Below are 7,924 nucleotides of genomic sequence, written 5' to 3'. Positions count from 1 at the left end.
AAGCAAACAGCAAAGGCTAAGGGAAGGGCAAAAGCAAGGAGAATGCCCAATGAAAGGCTATGGTGAGGGCAAGGGCAAGGAGAGCACAGCAGGGAAGGCCAACAGCAAAGGCCGAGAAAACACAGCAAGAAATGCCTAGGTGAGGGCTAAGAGCACACGGCAGGATGTGCCAAAACAGGAGGCCGAGAGGACGTGGCAGGGAACGCCAGGACAAGCGGCCAAAGAGAACATGGCAAAGGAAGCCAATGCAGAAGGCCAAGAGAAGGTGGCTGGGTAGGCCAAAACAGGAGGCCAAGGAGAATGCCACAGGGAAGGGAACGCCAAACAGGACGCCGAGGAGGACATCACAGGGAACGCCCGGGCAAGGGCTACGAGATGGCAGGAAGTGCCGAGGACAACGGCCAAGAGAACATGGCAAGAAATACCAAAACAGAAGGCTAAGAGAACACAGCAGTAAATGCCTAGGCAAGGGCTAAGAGAACATGGCAGGAAGTGCCAAAACAGGAAGCCAAGAGGATGTGGCAGGGAACTCCAGAACAAGTGGCCAGAGAGAACATGGCAAAGAAAGCCCATGCAGAAGGCCAAGAGAAGGTGGCTGGGTAGGCCAAAACAGGAGGCCAAGGAGAATGCCACAGGGAACGCCCAGGCAATGGCTATGAGATGGCAGGAAATGCTGAGGACAACAGCCAAGAGAACAAGGCAAGAAATGCCGAAACACGAGGCCAAGAGAACATGGCAAGAAACACCAAAACCAAATGCTGAAGAGAATGCAGCAAAGAAAGCTAAGTACAATGGCCACGACAATGGGGCACAGAACACCAAAACAGGACAGCAAGAAAATGCAGTAGAGAATGTCTAGGGTAAAGAGAAGGAGAACACTGCAGTGAAAGGCCAGAGACAAATAGAATGTGGGAAGAAAAGGACAGGCAGCCTTTGGGGTACCCTAAAATGCAATAAAGAGCTCCGGGAGTGCTACATTGTACCACGCTACATAATGGGTAAACATTGGTGTGCGTACGCTGCCCTTACCTGCTGGGCAGACAATTACCAGTCAGCAAAGTCGGCTTCCAGGGCATCCCAGGAAAAGCGGATTTCTGTTCCAAGCTGTTCTTATGAGGAGCCACAGATCTCTCCGTGCAGTTTTTATGGTGCCCGGGAACACCGCACCTCTCCGCTGCCACCTGTTGGACACAATACAGTAATGAAGGCACTGCCCCACATATGCAGGGGCTGCACCCTGTGCACACTGCTCTAATGATGTCACAAAGGAGCATTAGGGATAAAATTAATGCTATTTGTTGGCTTGAATTGTTAAACTAACTACAACTTCTTTTCTGCACTACGATTGGGACGAAGGTTAATTTGACAGAAAACAAGGGGTGTTATTTTTATTGCTGCATTTCGGGTTAGAGACATTTTTTTTTACATCACGCTAAGGGTTAGGTTTACAGATGCATTGCAGGTTAATGTAATTATCATTAGAGTTCCCATTAAGCTAGGGGTTCAGGTCAAGATCAAAATTAACGCTGCCTCCCAGCCAATCCCAGAGAGCCAAAGGCAAAGGCGTGCCAAACTGCCAGGACAAGCAAAGGGAAATCTGAGGTAAAGGCAAAGCAAACAGCTAAGGCTAAGGGAAGGGCAAAAGCAAGGAAAATACCCAGTGATAAGCTATGGTGAGGGCAAGGAGAGCACAGCAGGGAAGGCCAACAGCAAAGGCCGAGAAAACACAGCAAGAAACACCAAAACAGAAGGCCAAGAGAACATGGCAAGAAATGCCTAGGCAAGAGCTAAGAGAACATGGCAAGAAATGCCAAAACAGGAGGCCGAGAGGACGTGGCAGGGAACGCCAGGACAAGCGGCCAAAGAGAACATGGCAAAGGAAGCCAATGCAGAAGGCCAAGAGAAGGTGGCTGGGTAGGCCAAAACAGGAGGCCAAGGAGAATGCCACAGGGAAGGGAACGCCAAACAGGACGCCGAGGAGGACATCACAGGGAACGCCCGGGCAAGGGCTACGAGATGGCAGGAAGTGCCGAGGACAACGGCCAAGAGAACATGGCAAGAAATACCAAAACAGAAGGCTAAGAGAACACAGCAGTAAATGCCTAGGCAAGGGCTAAGAGAACATGGCAGGAAGTGCCAAAACAGGAAGCCAAGAGGATGTGGCAGGGAACTCCAGAACAAGTGGCCAGAGAGAACATGGCAAAGAAAGCCCATGCAGAAGGCCAAGAGAAGGTGGCTGGGTAGGCCAAAACAGGAGGCCAAGGAGAATGCCACAGGGAACGCCCAGGCAATGGCTATGAGATGGCAGGAAATGCTGAGGACAACAGCCAAGAGAACAAGGCAAGAAATGCCGAAACACGAGGCCAAGAGAACATGGCAAGAAACACCAAAACCAAATGCTGAAGAGAATGCAGCAAAGAAAGCTAAGTACAATGGCCACGACAATGGGGCACAGAACACCAAAACAGGACAGCAAGAAAATGCAGTAGAGAATGTCTAGGGTAAAGAGAAGGAGAACACTGCAGTGAAAGGCCAGAGACAAATAGAATGTGGGAAGAAAAGGACAGGCAGCCTTTGGGGTACCCTAAAATGCAATAAAGAGCTCCGGGAGTGCTACATTGTACCACGCTACATAATGGGTAAACATTGGTGTGCGTACGCTGCCCTTACCTGCTGGGCAGACAATTACCAGTCAGCAAAGTCGGCTTCCAGGGCATCCCAGGAAAAGCGGATTTCTGTTCCAAGCTGTTCTTATGAGGAGCCACAGATCTCTCCGTGCAGTTTTTATGGTGCCCGGGAACACCGCACCTCTCCGCTGCCACCTGTTGGACACAATACAGTAATGAAGGCACTGCCCCACATATGCAGGGGCTGCACCCTGTGCACACTGCTCTAATGATGTCACAAAGGAGCATTAGGGATAAAATTAATGCTATTTGTTGGCTTGAATTGTTAAACTAACTACAACTTCTTTTCTGCACTACGATTGGGACGAAGGTTAATTTGACAGAAAACAAGGGGTGTTATTTTTATTGCTGCATTTCGGGTTAGAGACATTTTTTTTTACATCACGCTAAGGGTTAGGTTTACAGATGCATTGCAGGTTAATGTAATTATCATTAGAGTTCCCATTAAGCTAGGGGTTCAGGTCAAGATCAAAATTAACGCTGCCTCCCAGCCAATCCCAGAGAGCCAAAGGCAAAGGCGTGCCAAACTGCCAGGACAAGCAAAGGGAAATCTGAGGTAAAGGCAAAGCAAACAGCTAAGGCTAAGGGAAGGGCAAAAGCAAGGAAAATACCCAGTGATAAGCTATGGTGAGGGCAAGGAGAGCACAGCAGGGAAGGCCAACAGCAAAGGCCGAGAAAACACAGCAAGAAACACCAAAACAGAAGGCCAAGAGAACATGGCAAGAAATGCCTAGGCAAGAGCTAAGAGAACATGGCAAGAAATGCCAAAACAGGAGGCCGAGAGGACGTGGCAGGGAACGCCAGGACAAGCGGCCAAAGAGAACATGGCAAAGGAAGCCAATGCAGAAGGCCAAGAGAAGGTGGCTGGGTAGGCCAAAACAGGAGGCCAAGGAGAATGCCACAGGGAACGCCAAAACAGAAGGCAAAGGTATAGACAGCACCCAAGGGAAGGCAACATCAAAGACAAGGCAAAGTCATGGAGAACAACAAAGGGAAGGCCTCGCCAGAGGCCGGGCCTCAAGGGACAGCCTCGGGAATGCCAAAATGAAGGACAAGATCAAAGAGAATGCCGCAAGGAACACCAAAACAGCACAAGACTGATGAGACCATTGCACAGAACACCAAAACAGAGGGCAAAAACCAAGATAATGCCACAGGCAATGCCAAAACGGAGGGCAGGGCCCAATAGAACAATGCAGGGAACGCCAAAACGGAGGGCAAGGCTCAAGAGAACAATGCACGGAACGCCAAAACGGAGGGCAGGGCCCAAGTAAACACCGCCAGGAACGCCAAAACGGAGGGCAGGGCCCAAGAAAACACCGCCAGGAACGCCAAAACGGAGGGCAGGGCCCAAGAAAACACCGCCAGGAACGCCAAAACGGAGGGCAGGGCCCAAGAAAACACCGCCAGGAACGCCAAAATGGAGGGCAGGGCCCAAGAAAACACCGCCAGGAACGCCAAAACAGAGGGCAGGGCCCAAGAAAACAATGGAGAAAATGCCAAAACGGAGGGCAAGGCCCAAGAAAACACCGCCAGGAACGCCAAAATGGAGGGCAGGGCCAAAGAAAACACCGCCAGGAACACCAAAATGGAGGGCAGGGCCCAAGAAAACACCGCCAGGAACGCCAAAACACTGGGCAAGGCACAAGAGAATGCCACCACAGACATCAGAACAGAGACCAAAGAGAAAGCTGCAGGAAATAACTAGGCACAGAGGAGAGGCAAGGGGAACGCAGAAGGAAGAGAACGGACAGCCTGTAAGGCACGCTGAAATGCAGAAATGAACTCCGGGTACCCTACCTTGTGTCTTACTAAGTAATGGGTAAACATTGCCCTTACCTGTTGGGCAGATTATTACCGTCAGCACAGTTGGCTTCCGGGGCATCGCAGGAAATGCAGATTTCTGTTCCTGGCTGTTGTCATGAAGAGCCACAGATCACTCTGTGCAGTTTTTACAGCGCTCAGGAGCGCCACAGCTCTCCGCTGCCACCTGTTGGACACAATACAGTAATGAAGGCACTATCCCACATATGCAAGGGCTGCACCCTGTGCACACAACTTATTAACAACAACAACAACTGTTAAACTAACTACAACTTCTTTTCTGCACTACGATTGGGATGAAGGTTAATTTGACAGAAAACAAGGGGTGTTATTTTTATTGCTGCATTTCGGGTTAGAGACATTTTTTTTTACATCACGCTAAGGGTTAGGTTTACAGATGCATTGCAGGTTAATGTAATTATCATTAGAGTTCCCATTAAGCTAGGGGTTCAGGTCAAGATCAAAATTAACGCTGCCTCCCAGCCAATCCCAGAGAGCCAAAGGCAAAGGCGTGCCAAACTGCCAGGACAAGCAAAGGGAAATCTGAGGTAAAGGCAAAGCAAACAGCTAAGGCTAAGGGAAGGGCAAAAGCAAGGAAAATACCCAGTGATAAGCTATGGTGAGGGCAAGGAGAGCACAGCAGGGAAGGCCAACAGCAAAGGCCGAGAAAACACAGCAAGAAACACCAAAACAGAAGGCCAAGAGAACATGGCAAGAAATGCCTAGGCAAGAGCTAAGAGAACATGGCAAGAAATGCCAAAACAGGAGGCCGAGAGGACGTGGCAGGGAACGCCAGGACAAGCGGCCAAAGAGAACATGGCAAAGAAAGCCAATGCAGAAGGCCAAGAGAAGGTGGCTGGGTAGGCCAAAACAGGAGGCCAAGGAGAATGCCACAGGGAAGGGAACGCCAAACAGGACGCCGAGGAGGACATCACAGGGAACGCCCGGGCAAGGGCTACGAGATGGCAGGAAGTGCCGAGGACAACGGCCAAGAGAACATGGCAAGAAATACCAAAACAGAAGGCTAAGAGAACACAGCAGTAAATGCCTAGGCAAGGGCTAAGAGAACATGGCAGGAAGTGCCAAAACAGGAAGCCAAGAGGATGTGGCAGGGAACTCCAGAACAAGTGGCCAGAGAGAACATGGCAAAGAAAGCCCATGCAGAAGGCCAAGAGAAGGTGGCTGGGTAGGCCAAAACAGGAGGCCAAGGAGAATGCCACAGGGAACGCCCAGGCAATGGCTATGAGATGGCAGGAAATGCTGAGGACAACAGCCAAGAGAACAAGGCAAGAAATGCCGAAACACGAGGCCAAGAGAACATGGCAAGAAACACCAAAACCAAATGCTGAAGAGAATGCAGCAAAGAAAGCTAAGTACAATGGCCACGACAATGGGGCACAGAACACCAAAACAGGACAGCAAGAAAATGCAGTAGAGAATGTCTAGGGTAAAGAGAAGGAGAACACTGCAGTGAAAGGCCAGAGACAAATAGAATGTGGGAAGAAAAGGACAGGCAGCCTTTGGGGTACCCTAAAATGCAATAAAGAGCTCCGGGAGTGCTACATTGTACCACGCTACATAATGGGTAAACATTGGTGTGCGTACGCTGCCCTTACCTGCTGGGCAGACAATTACCAGTCAGCAAAGTCGGCTTCCAGGGCATCCCAGGAAAAGCGGATTTCTGTTCCAAGCTGTTCTTATGAGGAGCCACAGATCTCTCCGTGCAGTTTTTATGGTGCCCGGGAACACCGCACCTCTCCGCTGCCACCTGTTGGACACAATACAGTAATGAAGGCACTGCCCCACATATGCAGGGGCTGCACCCTGTGCACACTGCTCTAATGATGTCACAAAGGAGCATTAGGGATAAAATTAATGCTATTTGTTGGCTTGAATTGTTAAACTAACTACAACTTCTTTTCTGCACTACGATTGGGACGAAGGTTAATTTGACAGAAAACAAGGGGTGTTATTTTTATTGCTGCATTTCGGGTTAGAGACATTTTTTTTTACATCACGCTAAGGGTTAGGTTTACAGATGCATTGCAGGTTAATGTAATTATCATTAGAGTTCCCATTAAGCTAGGGGTTCAGGTCAAGATCAAAATTAACGCTGCCTCCCAGCCAATCCCAGAGAGCCAAAGGCAAAGGCGTGCCAAACTGCCAGGACAAGCAAAGGGAAATCTGAGGTAAAGGCAAAGCAAACAGCTAAGGCTAAGGGAAGGGCAAAAGCAAGGAAAATACCCAGTGATAAGCTATGGTGAGGGCAAGGAGAGCACAGCAGGGAAGGCCAACAGCAAAGGCCGAGAAAACACAGCAAGAAACACCAAAACAGAAGGCCAAGAGAACATGGCAAGAAATGCCTAGGCAAGAGCTAAGAGAACATGGCAAGAAATGCCAAAACAGGAGGCCGAGAGGACGTGGCAGGGAACGCCAGGACAAGCGGCCAAAGAGAACATGGCAAAGGAAGCCAATGCAGAAGGCCAAGAGAAGGTGGCTGGGTAGGCCAAAACAGGAGGCCAAGGAGAATGCCACAGGGAAGGGAACGCCAAACAGGACGCCGAGGAGGACATCACAGGGAACGCCCGGGCAAGGGCTATGAGATGGCAGGAAGTGCCGAGGACAACGGCCAAGAGAACATGGCAAGAAATACCAAAACAGAAGGCTAAGAGAACACAGCAGTAAATGCCTAGGCAAGGGCTAAGAGAACATGGCAGGAAGTGCCAAAACAGGAAGCCAAGAGGATGTGGCAGGGAACTCCAGAACAAGTGGCCAGAGAGAACATGGCAAAGAAAGCCCATGCAGAAGGCCAAGAGAAGGTGGCTGGGTAGGCCAAAACAGGAGGCCAAGGAGAATGCCACAGGGAACGCCCAGGCAATGGCTATGAGATGGCAGGAAATGCTGAGGACAACAGCCAAGAGAACAAGGCAAGAAATGCCGAAACACGAGGCCAAGAGAACATGGCAAGAAACACCAAAACCAAATGCTGAAGAGAATGCAGCAAAGAAAGCTAAGTACAATGGCCACGACAATGGGGCACAGAACACCAAAACAGGACAGCAAGAAAATGCAGTAGAGAATGTCTAGGGTAAAGAGAAGGAGAACACTGCAGTGAAAGGCCAGAGACAAATAGAATGTGGGAAGAAAAGGACAGGCAGCCTTTGGGGTACCCTAAAATGCAATAAAGAGCTCCGGGAGTGCTACATTGTACCACGCTACATAATGGGTAAACATTGGTGTGCGTACGCTGCCCTTACCTGCTGGGCAGACAATTACCAGTCAGCAAAGTCGGCTTCCAGGGCATCCCAGGAAAAGCGGATTTCTGTTCCAAGCTGTTCTTATGAGGAGCCACAGATCTCTCCGTGCAGTTTTTATGGTGCCCGGGAACACCGCACCTCTCCGCTGCCACCTGT

At 50.0% G+C, this 7,924-nt stretch overlaps 1 long non-coding RNA gene across 1 annotated transcript; it reads right to left on the bottom strand.

The window, feature by feature from the left end:
- Positions 1–277: 277 nt before the first annotated feature.
- On the bottom strand, positions 278–7,924 carry LOC149915949 (uncharacterized). Its single transcript, XR_016471382.1, has 4 exons — positions 7,769–7,924; positions 6,128–6,279; positions 2,671–2,822; positions 278–1,181 (listed from the first exon to the last, which is right to left on the bottom strand). It is a non-coding gene; the product is annotated as an uncharacterized LOC149915949 (long non-coding RNA).

The sequence above is a fragment of the Phasianus colchicus genome, chromosome 15 (genome assembly GCF_987193195.1).
Source record: "Phasianus colchicus chromosome 15, bPhaCol1.hap1.1, whole genome shotgun sequence".
In the NCBI taxonomy this organism is placed as follows: Eukaryota; Metazoa; Chordata; class Aves; order Galliformes; family Phasianidae; genus Phasianus; species Phasianus colchicus.
This window is presented reverse-complemented; position numbering and strand designations above follow the sequence as displayed.